The following is a 13,817-nucleotide window of genomic DNA, read 5'->3' as shown; positions in this document are numbered from 1 at the left end:
TTTAAGCTCCAGGATGTATAAGGAGGCCGGGTTGAGAACAACCTCATAGAAAATAAATATCAAGTTCAAGATGGTCTGACAAACTTTGAAACATTCCAACTGCGACATTTCCCTATTGCGTTCAAGGTCTTGCACAGCTTCATGGCTCCTTACTTAGCTATCCATTATAACCAATGTTCTAGAGAAAGCCCCTGGTTCAGCGGAGCGTGCAAGGAACGCTTGTCTCGTCTGTACACCTCAGCCTCATGCTTGTTTTCTGGTTAGCTTGTTCCTTTCCTGACCTGTGCTTTCTTCCCTAAATGTCAAATGTATCAGTCTTTAAAAAGGAACAGCATTAGGCATCTCTTATTTTAGAATTCACCCAACCATGCCCTCCTGTCTGGATGTTCTGAAGCACTGATTTTTGTATTAAAGGGGAAGAAAGGACTCATCTTTCAAGCTGAAATGAGTAAAAGCAGGGGCACTTGATAGCAGGAACCTAGTCTGAACTGTTACAATCATGGCTATATGGCATATAAAATTTTCTCCGTTCTGGCATTACAGGAAAAGACTTTTTTGGAAAAAAAAAAAAAAAAAAAAAATTATCCCCTTCTGGTAGGCGACTGACATACTATGACATTCCACAGTACCCATAAGAGGAGGCAAATATAATTTGGAAGTTTCCAACAAAGTTTTGCTTTCTGGCATAAAAGGATAAAAAACAACATGAGGAAACACTGACCACAGAGTAGCAGCACTGTTTCATGCGCCTCCAGCATAGTTAACAAATTCTCCACAACCGTATACACTACGGTGCGGTGGTGGTGAGGCACTGGAGCAGGTTGCCCAGAGAAGCTGTGGATGCCCCATCCCTGGCAGTGTTCAAGGCCAGAGTGGATGGGGCTTTGAGCAAGCAGGGTTGGAACCAGATGATCTTTAAAGTCCCTTCCAACGCAAACCATTCTATGATTCTATGATGTTCTCGTTATCCACACAAGCAGGAGCTGAACCATTACTGCTGTTGTACTTTTTCCTGATAGAATTGGTATAATACAGCATGGTAATATTTATCAGTTAAATCTACATCAAGTTTTTAGAACTAAAAATCTACCTATGTAGTCCTGCTCCTTAGGAAAAAAAAAAAACCTTAATAATTTTTGCACATGGCAAATTTTAATTCCTACTATGTGGAGGAAAAGATAAACTGACTGTGCACATGTATATGACAGTGCTATGCAGACAATACGTAGATAATTTTTAGAAGTTACACCGGTTTGTCTAATAAATTGGCAATCCCTTTTTTAAAGAAAAATTATGACTCATACACCTTCCCCATCCCATTTGTGCATTCTCCTTTCTCATCATATACGCATTAAACTGCAAACTCAAGTTCATCTGCACAAAACTTTGACTTGGGAAGGGCCATTAAAACAATTCAGAATAATTTACTGCGTAATGAAAGGTCAAAGACTTCAGTATCTGCTATAAACATTCATACTGCAATATAACCCAGATGATAAAAGCTAAGTGAACTGGTTTAAGTCACAAATGTTAAGTCACAGTTCAAAGAGTTTTTGTGCCTGTGGAGAAATCTTATTTTGTACTTACGCTCCTCTAAGAAAGAAAATTTCCTTTGTCAGTAAACAGACACATCCATTTGAAACATGACAGTTTCAAGTATCCAATTACTTAACTATTGTAAATAGTCTACCATATACCTGTATCCACACTCCCATATCCAATTATGTAAACAATCCTGTAAAGGCTGAACACATTTTGCTTGATGTCAAAAAGAGATAAAAACACCCCTATCTCTGAACAACAGAAACAACGACATCTGAACACCTATGAAGAATAAAATACATCAAGTGGTACTCTGCTAAAAAAAATAAAATTCATTAATAAAAAAAAATTATTTCTTGGACCACTTCAGATGCATTTACAAGCAAAAAGTAACTAAAACTGTTTTCTAGGTAGTTACCTGCAATCAGGAATTTATGAATTAAGTTGCCTGTTTCTGGACACCTTCATCTCAAATCTACCCCTTCTGGTCTGTTCCACTAATTGTGAAACATGCAACTACCTACCTCCCCAACCACCCAAAAAAAGGAAGAAAAAAGACCAAAGAAGAATGTCAATACCTTCCTCTACATTTTAAACTATGAATGACATGGCCAAAACGGAAGTCAGAGAGTATTTTTCTTCATCTACATTTAAAAAACGGTCAAAAGTCAATTTACCTCATCAATCAACTAGTTCTAAGTGCTTAGCCAGGAACTTTCTCATCCAGTTCATTGGTTTGACTTCAGATTTACATTCAGTATTTGTTGTCAAATTCTTACATTTGAGCATCTTGTATTCATTCAAATATGCCTAAGTCCTAAGATGGACTACCAATTTAAGAAAAAGAAACACTATCAGTGAAAATTAATTTATACTCACACATTTCAAAATAGTTGATTTTATCGATTCTGAGCACAGCAAGACTAGAATCTCTTGCACTAAATGGCAAGCAGACCTACAGTATAACAGTTCCCGCCAAAAAGAGCTTACTGACTAAAAAATTACCTACAAACTGATACAACAGTTGTTTTAAGTCAGTCACATTTGGAGAAAAAGACAGAAGCAACTGAAATTAATTTTTTTTTCATGGAAATTTCGCTGTAGGTTTTTTTTTTTCTTGGATATTTAAATCAACTCTATGTACGTCAGTAAAACTAGCTGGATCAAATGTTGGCCACAACTGACTTTAACCAAAGTCAAATCTACTGCACCTCCAACGTGGATTAGAAAAGCCTAAATTCAAGCGAACTGGTGAAGTCTTGACCTTAAAAGAAAAACACCAATGAGCATACGCTCATCACTACAAACAATAAAAAGGGAAGTAAACTATTATAAGAGCATGCTTTAAATCTTACATTTTAAACAGAAAGCTGCCCAACAGGAAGAAAAAAATACCTGACTGCACGGGACTGTCAAAGTTGAGCTGTAAAGTTTCTCTAAACCTCTTTTCTTACGAGTCTGAACGCCTACTTTGCTTTCATTCAAATCAGAACTCCAGTTCTGTGTTGAGGCATATATCACAATGGATTTCCTGCCGAGACTCATTAAAATGGTAGTTCTTGATGAATAGAAGTATTCATCAGTTAAGGAGACTTTATGATACAGATTTCCAAGTTAAGTTCCCCTCAACATATATTAATTATTAGCTTGAATTTACTGAAATCACTCATCCATGTGGTTTTATTTACTACTCTCAGTAGAGTCAGCATACATGCATTAGGAGAAATTTAAATTTCTAGTCATGAAGACAAGCAGAACCCAAACCCTATGTACAAAACTCTAGAGGCATAAGTTTCATAAAGAGGTCATGGAGTCAAACCACAGTATGCAGAGCTCTATTTCATTATACCTCTCTGCATCCAACAGCAATACATTTGTGATACTTCTATAAGAAATAATTTGCAGTAGACAAGCACGCCAGATCAATTTTAGAGTTTCCACTTTGCTACGTTTAAAAAGAACATGACTTAGCAGTACTAGCTCTGGAAGTATCACTCAGTGAAATCAATCACAGTTCTACCACTGGAAAATTGTAGACACTACTATTTCTTTAGACTTTTTAGGATGTTCAGAAAGGCAATATATTGTGCTGAATAGTAACCGGCAAAGGGCCATTAACCAAAAACAGGGACAAGTCCATTACGCTGAACATGACTGGGTTGGAATGAGGTCAGAAGATGTTAAGCCACTACAGTAGCCTAGGATTGCAAGACAAATCGGTGTTGAGATTATTACTTCAGGTACTCAGAACAAGTTCTCACAGCCACTAAAGAAAAAAGTGAAGCGGATAAACCATAATTAAGATGAACTTGTAAATTGATGCATTTCATTTAGTTGGACAACACCCATTTGCATTAGCTTCCAGGGCAGAAGTTGCATTTGTGTTTTTGTCTCATCACACTCTATTTAAATCAGGTTGCTAGTTTCCATCTCTTTCTACGCTAGGAAATTCAATTAGAACCACAGTGTGCTTTAACTGAAAAGAAATTTAAGGTACAAGGTCACCAAGCCACCATTAAGCTAGAGCAATTGCCAGCAAAAACAATGCCGCTGTAGGCAATCCTATGCTATTATAGTTTTGTTCCAACCCACAGAAGACTTAACATCAGGCACACAATTTCTCTACTTAACATGCAAACAGCTGTGCCTCAATTACAAACTACGAAAACAAAGACTAGTAAGATATTTATACAAGAAATCAAAGACAAAAATGGATGTTAGAGGGCACTGAGTGCATTGCTGAGTCAAACAAAAACATATTAAATCATACACTCAGGATTAAAGTTTTGGACACCTTTTAGTAGGTGTGCACACTAACTGTGAGCCTCTAAAATGCACTTTAGCCATCAGTGAGCTTCAGCACATTACCCAATAACCTGAAGTTACCATGCAAGAAAGCAGATGTAGTGCACAGGGCGGGGGATAAGACAGCCTTAACTTCGACTTCCCCTTTCAGTAAACCTTGCATTCACCAAATGGGTTCCTGTACCTCCAGTAGGTCCGCTTATAATCTCACCCTATTATAGCCACACGAAGTCATAAACAACATGAATCTGGGCAAGACACAGGCCTAGGGATGGGGGGTAGAAGCAGAAGATTCAGCAGAATCAGCTCAGAAATCACAATACCTCTGACACGTGTCCTGTCCCGTCTGTTCGGTATCCTGGAGATTAACAGAACAAAACCTGAATTTTTGGGTATAGACAGACTACTTTAATCTCCCAGTACAACTGAAGTATATTTTCATGTAGTTAGTAGCCATGCAGATACACATACACTTCCTTGTACCTGCATGTGAATAGTCTGACAGAGGACTAACCTGTGAATTATTAGTTATTATAAACATTTAGCACATTATTTTTCAAGACCTGCCAAGATAATAGCGGTTCAAGTTTTCAAGATAGTTTGTTGCAGTGGTAAATGTAAGTCTCTGCATTTGTAGTAGAAATATTTGCAGTGCCAAGTACTGTTACAAAGAGATTTAAGCACCTGTGGCATCTGACTCCACCACAGTTTTCAACTCAAAGATGGGTATTAGAGCTACCACCCGCTACACAGTTTGAACACTCGCCAACTTTTTCATAATACCAAAGTAATGTGCTGGACAACACAGATTATTTCAGCCTCCTAAGTGAGAAATTCTTCTAATCTTCCCTACAACTTTACTGGACAAGTAATTTTATTCTTTTTTTTCTATATTATTATTATTACTCATTCATTACTGATTCACTCAAAAGATTACAGTGTACCTCTTACAACCCATTTGTCTTAAAACATTCTGAAGCATATCAAAAATCCACCTAGAGGAAATAATGAAAAAAGCTTATTCTTTCTTTTTCTCTTCAGACAAAAATATCACCCTGGCAACTTTTTTCTTATGAGAATGACCTGAAAGAAAAAAAATAATCCCAGAACTATGGCAGAAATATCTAACAATCTATGCAAACAAAGTCCAATAAAAGGCCATCAGTTTCTACACCCATTCTTCTGGGACAGACAGAACCTGACTATTTAGCCTTCCTGTTTATACAGAAAGAGCCACATGCTACCTGGCAGAGCAAACTTTTGAGGTCGAAGTCTCTTCTCCAGAGAACTTCCAAAATCAGATCTTGGCTATACAAGTCAAGTATCCAAGAGATGACACCGTATTACAAAAAGAACCACGTAACTCACCAGCTTGGTGCTGGTCATACTCACTTTGAGGTTCCAGGTCAGTAAATATGAGATGTTCAGACCCCCATTTCTATCCACCACTAGCAGTTTTGCAGCTACCTTAGGGTTAGTGAAAATTTTGCCTGTCCACCTCCAGAAAGACAGTGTGCACACTATGAATAAGCGCAACAAATAAAGCTGTCAAGAAGCAGAACACATCAATTTAAACAGTTCCACCTGACACAGAGCTTCACAGAACTGTTGCATGATTTCACTTTAGTTATTTTTACAAGGTCAGATTAGCAGCATAATCTGGTGTTTATACAGTTTTGGCAATTGTGATTAACAACTTCAAAACTCTTTTGTGCTAAAGACAACTCCACTTACATTTATCAATTGCTTCCTCCTCATTACAACTTTCTAGTTAACAAAAATATTTGCTTATCTCATTTAAACTTCGGGAGAGAGCGCTACAGTTGCAGACAGTGCATCTGTGAGTCAATACATATCTGCACTATGATTGCCATTTTTACTGGAATGCCATGGATAAGTGAACTTAGTCACATTGTTACCTAGTGAGTAATTTCAAAAGCATCTTTACACAAGCAGTAACTGATTAGAGCGCTGTTACTTTAGAGTTAAAACTTTACCATATCTAGCCTTACAGACAGGAGACATATAGGAGAGTTAGGGATGTGTAATTTAATCTTTCAAGCCATGGTTCAACAGCCTCCATGCAAATTAGCTTATATTTCTTTATAGTGTAGGGCAGAGGCACAGAAATCATAGTCTGCAGGCCAAAGTCCATTCACTAAAATATCTCTTCAAGTTTGAATCACAAATTTCTTACGCATTACTTGAGAGATTGCTCTGTTTAGGACAGACCTGCTCACTTAGAAAAAAGCTTAGGTTCTTAGTCCGCTCTGATGGAGCGTGGCTCAGGACAGGATGACATAGGATACAGAAGAAAAACCTGTGGAAGAAGAAAGATGAAGAACACAAACGGTGTTTCAAGAATAAAAAAAGGTGGAAGGAAAGGAGGAAGGAAAGGAACTGTAAGGGGGGGGGGGAGGAATTTAACAGCCACGGCATGAAGAGCTTCCTGACCAATGCAGTTTACTTCTGAAAAATTCCACTTTATTACCAGAAGCACGTTACTGCTTTAAAACTCATTTCACCCTGTGTTTAGGCAAATTAGGAGCAATCCTTATTAAACCCCCTGGCTACACACCACCCTCGGGGGCTACGGAACTTGTTACTTTCCACACCTACTGCAGACAGGTTGGTAACCATATCCCTAAAAGCCGGAGAACTTTTCCTACTCGGTTGGAGGTGATGCCTGAAAGCGCAAGCTATCTGCAAGAGTTTTCACTGCAAGCTTCATCTTGCCCTGTCACTCCCTCCTCCCTCTCTCCTGGCTTCACTCGACAGACCAAACCGAACGAGGAAGTCGAGATCTGAGGGCGGAAGCCAAGCCCAGCGCAATGTCTGCAGGAGGATTGTCAGCCTGTGACTCAGGCTACAGCCCTGACAGCTGCCAAACGGTCCCATTTTCCCCTGCCCGTTACTTCCAAAGGAGGGACACTTAAACGCGAAGGAGGAGGGGGGGGGGGGTCGGGGAGACGCACCGGAGGGAAGGGAAAGAGGACGGTCCGGGGAAAAAGAGCGGGGATAACGCTACCCCGCCACCTCAGAGGAGGCCAGTTACCAGGGCGTGGAGGGAGGAGAGAGGCAACTCCCTGGGCATAATGCAACCCTGCGGCGGCACACACGCCCCCGAAGGAGAGGGGGAGGACGAGGGGATGGGGGGGGAGGACGACGGGGAACACCCCGGGCGCGGCAGGTCGGCTCCCGGCCGGTTTTCTTGCCGCCCGGCTCGGCGGGGAAGGAGGAGGAGAGCGGTATCCTCTCAGCCGGCTGGACAAAAAGGCGCGAAACCCGCGCTGTGTGTGCGTGTGCGTGAGGAGAACAAACCGGGACCACCCGCGCCCACCGCCCCACCCGACCGGTTTCACCTGAGCCCGGCTCCGGCAGGAAGAAGGGAAGGAGGGAGGGAAAACGCCGCGGCGGCGGCTGCGCTCCTTCGCGGCGAAGAGAATCGGCGTCCTCACGCTGCCGGCTCCTCCCGCAGGCACCGCGACCGCCTTCCTCACTCACCGGCACTGCGAGGCGCCCGGCCGGGGAGGAGGAGGAGCCGCCGCGGATCAGCAACGCCACCGTCCCGCCTCTCACCCCGCCGCCGATCACCCGTCAACCAATCAGAGACGCCGGTTAGGGAAAGCTGACGGCCTCCCCTACCAATAAGAAGCCGGCCGCAGGAGGCGGAGGCGAACCGCCGAGGAAGCGGCGAGCCGTTGGGGGTGGTGCCTCGCGCCCTCTAGCCGTTAGCAACGCCCGGGCGCGCGCGGAGCCCCGCCCGTCGGCGGGACGGGACGGGCCGGCCCAGCCCGGCGGCCGCCGACGGGTTCGGGAGGGGCGGCCGGCCTCTCCCCGCCGACCCCGGGGCCGGACCGAGCCCCCGAGCCCCCTCACACCCTCCACACATCCTCCCCCCCCCCCCCTTTCTTCCCCGTCCCGGGTCGAACGGTACCGAGCCGTTCCCACAACCCCCCGCGCCAGGCCGTGCCCTGACTAAACCCCACAATGCCCCGCGCCGGGCGGGCACCGGCGGCTCGTGCCAGCCTCTCGCCCCTCAGGAGAGGTTTGCCTCGCTGTACACGACGGAGGGGCCTCGGGTTTTTGGCCTTAGCCTGGTTGAAGGGAGCTCGGGGTCAGCCTCCGGGAGTAGGGCGGTGGGCTGAGGCGCCGTTCTCCAGAGGCCGTGCCCGAAGGCCTCGGTAACGGGGAAGGGAGGGAATTCCCCAGCCGGTCGAGAAGTTGCCCACCCGACCCTGTTGTCTTGCAGTGACCGCAATAGGAAGATGGGAGTCGGAACTGAGTTTCATCCGATTAATGGGCAGAACTGAGGCAAGCGCAAGCAGAAGTGTTGGTGTAAGCAGCCCCTGATGCTGCTGAAGTGTCCAAACAGCTGGTGTGTGTGTTACGGGAGGCTCCAAATGCATTGAAAAAGGCACGCCAAAACAGTAGAGGTGTGAAAAGGTGGAGGTGGGTGGTGTAGTTCTGCCTCTTTGCATTTGCTACAGCGCTCTTCGAGGCTGAACTTCAGGATGAGTAACAGGAGGAAGCAGCAGCCAAGATTTAAGACAAAAGTCCTTCTGAAAAGAGTACAGCATATGCAAGTCCATGTGTCAGATCCAGCTATGCGGATGAGGTTTATGGCACGTTTTACAAGCAGGCAGAAATACAAGGCTCCCTCCCTTTGGGGCTTCCTGCTTTCTGCAAGGAGGGCAGATTTGCAGATGTAGGCACCAGTGACAGAAAATGCAAGGTGAGGTTTACCGATGGCAATACCAAAAGTTACAAGTGGATAAGGCAAATGAAGTGAGAGAGGCTTGAATAAAGAGAGAAGTTAGCAGAGAAGTGTCTCGAGTAAGCATCTCTTGTCCAAGTGAAACACTTCAGGCTTAGAAAGATTCACTGCAGCCATTTGGAAACAATGCTAGACCTTTGTATCTCAAGACACAAAAGGCAGTGGGAGAAATCACTGAAAGGTTTGTACAGCTGAGTATCAGGGATACAGAGGTGTCATTGTTAAAGGCAGAGATGAGGAATGTAAATACAGGTACAAAATAGAAATGAGAATTTAATTTGGCAGTGGGAAGGGAACATACAGAGTAGGTCTTCACTAGTACATCAAGGCAGAAAATTAAAGGAAGCTGGAATTGTGACAACCAGAGATACCTACAAAAATCAGATACCTTAGATGGTGAAATGATCTGCAGTATCCAGTGACTCATTTTGATCCATGAAAAAAAGTGACTAACATATGGAAAGGATATCTACTGGTTGAACAACAGGGTTTTAACTTCACCCACGAAAATGAAGCAGAACGAAAATAGTGGAGGTAACTACATATATCAAAAGCTTTTTAAGAAAAGGAGAGGCTGCCTCTTCAGCCAAGTGGCTGAGAAAGGAAAGGTAAGTGAAGGAAAGCAGACAATATCAAGTCTAAATGAAGCTTTTAAAGGAGAGGAATAGCAGATCTTAGTTGGGAAAGCAAATACATAAGGCAGAATGAACTGACAGCAGTAGTGATGTGGGAAATAAAAGATAATGACTGCAAGCATGAAATGCAGACATAAAAAGGCTTTTTTTTGCCACAAAGTCTTTTTTGAAGAACGTACATGATACTGGGCATTTAAAATTTTGTTATTCTTTTCCGACTCTCATACTTTCATGTGTACTCTGCTCTTCCTGATTCTAAGATTTAAGTCTAAGGTCAGGCTGGACTGTCTTCTTAAGGTTTGGCAATTTTTTTCTTTTTTTTGGTTTTTTTTTTTTTTTAAATTTGAGAACTTGCTCCCACTCCTGTTTAGTCAAAATCAAAACTTTCTTGATGACTTCAGCAGTAAAGTGTCAAAACTGAGTTCAGAACAAAGATTGCTGCAGGTTTACATCATCCTTTCCCTTAATAAAAAGTGTATCCCACCTCTTTTGAAAACTCTCTGTATTTCCCTCATGGTCAGATTTGTAGATGTGTGGTAGTTGAGGCAAGTCAGATTGGAAATGTCTGTTTTCTGTACCTTGATTACTTTGAAAGTAAGAGCAACAGGTTTTTATGTTGATCCGGTGGCAGGAAGTTACCCAGGAAAAGGAGACACACCTCAGAGAGAAACAAGTATGACTAAAAAAAGCTATCATATTAATTTTATACATCTGTTACTTTCTACAAATTCACAGGATGTTTATTTGCATCTTTCTGATCAACTTCACTCACATTTTCCATCAATGTTTGCAAGCCAGCATCCTTTGGAAGAACAAACCTGTACTGGTCATTGAATTCTGAAAAAAAATCATGTCAACAGCAGACATGTTTACCAGTTCGGTGGGAGTAAATTAATGGTACTGATTCGGGGGGGATCTACTAAGCTGTGAGCATCCAGAGATGCTTCTTCAATTTGCCAGCCTTAACTGCAGACCACTTTACTGTACTGCAGTGTTTTCCCCTACACTGGTCTAATCCAAGACAATTGGGTTTAAGTTTTTTGGCAAACAGCAGTCCCTGGGAGAAGCCTGGATTTCTGTGATCAACAATAAATGCAGGGACATTTGATTTCTGTATCTGACAAACAAAGTGGCTAAATTCATTTTGGTGAATAATTTCCAATGTTTTGCTGAGGCAGAAGAAATGTCTTCCAAAACCAATTTCTTACTGACAAGCTTGAGAGAGTGAAACAAGAAGAGTGACAGAGACAAAAGGTGTTTACTTCATTGGAGAAGTCACATTGCTAAATGTTAACCACAGTAGGTTTAGACAGAAACCACACATTGTACAGATCTGGAGAATGTCACAATCTGGTGTTGCTAAGAAGCCTGAGCTCTGCTTTTGCAAAAGCCTGAAACATCACTAGTTTCAGTGCAGATTCATAATTAGAATTTCTCAAAAAAAGCAGCCCTGGAGTGGCTTTAATACGTACACCCATACAAAGGAGCAGCTATAAATGCAGATGAGAACTTGAAGGGTATTCATGTACTGTAACAAAAGGAAATGGCTCTTTGGCAGTGGGTCTGTAGAAGAAAGCTGCATATGTCTGTGGACTTCACACCTATGTCCTCTGTACAACCTGAAATTTGTCTGCAATTTAGGCACCATCTATTAGCACACAACTTCCTTTTCCCCTTATACCATTTCTTTATTGTTCTACTCCTATAACGAATGCCAAATCAAAATTGTAAGAAGGTGGAAAACCATGAACTCAAGACGTGGAACGGGTGAAAGCAAGTGATGTTTCCACTGGGGGGGTGAGAGCTTACAAATTTAGTGAATAACCATTTAAACCCAAGTTCTAGCTCTGTTCATCCAATTTCCACCAGGAGCAGCTGACATAGAAGTGCTGCACTGGACCACAGTAAGGGAAACGTGGCCCGGTAACCTGTCTCAGAAGCAGCCAGTAGCAGATGCTAGGAGGAGAGTAGCCCTTTTACAGAATGATGTTACCCATAGCATGACTACCCAACTTTTGGCATGGCTGTGGGAAAGGTACGGCTTAATTGGCTCTTTCTCCTATGGCGGGGTGCGATTCCATCATGCCCTCTTTATCAGCAGAGCTCTTTTCTCCCAGTAGCCGTTTGTTCCTAGTGCTGTGTCATAGCTTACCACTGCTCCAGTGGTGCTGATGTAGATGTTCCAAAAGCCATATTGTAAACTGGATCACTGAAGTAGAGTTAAAAAAGAAGGTTATGAAAAAAGATCAGTTCACTGATCTAGTTTATAGGCCCACAGAGAGATGCATCAGCACAACTGAAGGGATTAAACTGAGGCACTGGGATAGGAGTCGTTCAAATTGACTGCTGATGGAGAAAATTTAAGAGGGAACTATACCTGTGCCCTAAGACGGGGGAGGAGCCGTACCTGGCATACTCTAGCATTTAAAACAGTTATTCTACTTTTCACCTCTCCCCAACCCTCCACCCACACAGGCCCGTGTGAACAACCCGCTGAACTCCTGCTCCCTCATTGTGGTTCTTGCTTCAGCTTTAGTAAAAGAGGAACATGTTTTTACTTTCCTAACACATTAATAACAAGATCCGCAGCTGAAAAACAAAGCATTTACATACAGCATCTCTGCTCATTTGGGATACCATTCAGAGGCATAAATCTCTGCCCATTGGTTATGTAGCACTGTAAGTATATTTGTCTTGTGCAGAGTCCCTGCTTTCAATAAAATGGGAGTGACACAATCTTGTAGAAGGGACCTTTGTTGGGGAAGCAGGTTATCAAACAGCTGCACTCTGTCTGAAGGCAGTCGTGGAAGTATCCTCAGAACCACACCTAAGTGAAAACTTCTGTCTTAGGCAGAGGAAAACTTTTCTTGGAGCCTGCGAGTCCCTCCAAACCCTAAGATGAGGTTACAACTCCATTATGCATGGTTAGAGACACCACATTCCTGATCTGGCATACTAAGAATAATGGCCCAGAGCTCTTTACCTCCAAGGAATTCTAATATAATCATCTCTAGCAACTAAATGCAAGCACAATGCTAAGCAACAGACATTTTTAGTTCAGTATATCCCCTTCCTAACTTTGTTTCCTCTAGCGCTGTTCTCTTGCTGCTCACTATTTTCTATTCAGCTTTAAATTCAGAGAAAGCTGGCATCCAACACCATTATACAAGCCATCCAGCAAAAGTATCTTTGCCCCAAAACCAAGATTTGGAATCTGAGTTTTCCACCTTGGGCCTACCCAGACTTGTCCAAAATGCCAGCAGAACATATCCTGTTACCTGCTTTAAATAAGCATGGCAACTCTTTGCTGCTGTAAATAACCATTTTCACACAGTTACGGCTTAGCTCCTTCAGTGATAATTCAGTGAGTATGATGCATGTAATTTTAGGCTTGTCTGTCCTGGCCTCACAGCTCCCAGGTTCAACAATTGCTAAGGAGCCTTTATTAACATCTCAAATACCTCCTTTTCCTTCCCCTTTTCTCAGAGGGGGCAAGAAATGCTTCAGATTCCTGAGTTTAAAAGGGCTTGGGGGCATTCTTCTTCCTCGGCAGAGGATAAGCTGAAAGGAGAATAACATCCCTCCCCAGCCCCTCTGTCACCCTGCACCTGTCATGCTTGTGATGTTCAGGTAGCAAAAATACATACCAGGCTTGGGTCAGATATTGATAAGGAAAAAATACTTTAAAGAGATTGACGAATCCATCTAAACGCTGTTCAATTCATCCTGATAAGGTAGGGCTGTGGAGAGCTTTACGGCACCTTTGCTTCTCTTTTCCTTCCGTAGGTCTCGGGCTGGGCTGTGTTTTTACAGAAGCAAGAATTCAGTAGCAGGGTGACTGTGCTATTTGGAAAACAGGACTAAGTTCAGAGAATACGCAAAGGTGATAGTGTTTAACTACTTCACAATTTTTTTCATTAATTACTTTTCAAGCATCAGTCACCTTTAACGGACCTCTAAACAAAAGGTGTGTATCTGGATGTTCATTTCCCTCTTCCTCTCCCAGCAGGAACTTAGTCTCCCCTCCCCCCCAAAAAAGAGAGCACCCCTACTTTCAG

At 42.9% G+C, this 13,817-nt stretch overlaps 1 protein-coding gene across 2 annotated transcripts in view; it reads right to left on the bottom strand.

Moving 5' to 3' along the window:
* MYH9 (myosin heavy chain 9) overlaps positions 1–7,882 on the bottom strand; it is a 72,369-nt gene extending 64,487 nt beyond the window's left edge. Inside the window, exons 1-2 of one of the 2 annotated variants that reach the window (XM_075051375.1) lie at positions 7,710–7,875; positions 6,580–6,667 (exon numbers count right to left, since the gene is read on the bottom strand). The gene's annotated coding sequence lies outside the window, so the exon portion shown is untranslated. Of the gene's footprint in view, positions 1–6,579; positions 6,668–7,709 lie in introns of both variants that reach the window. The other variant, XM_075051374.1, reaches the window with a different exon arrangement.
* Positions 7,883–13,817: the final 5,935 nt, after the last annotated feature.

The sequence above is a fragment of the Buteo buteo genome, chromosome 19 (genome assembly GCF_964188355.1).
Source record: "Buteo buteo chromosome 19, bButBut1.hap1.1, whole genome shotgun sequence".
NCBI lineage: Eukaryota > Metazoa > Chordata > Aves > Accipitriformes > Accipitridae > Buteo > Buteo buteo.
Note: the sequence above shows the minus strand (reverse complement) of the source record. Positions and strands in the feature narration are given on the sequence as shown.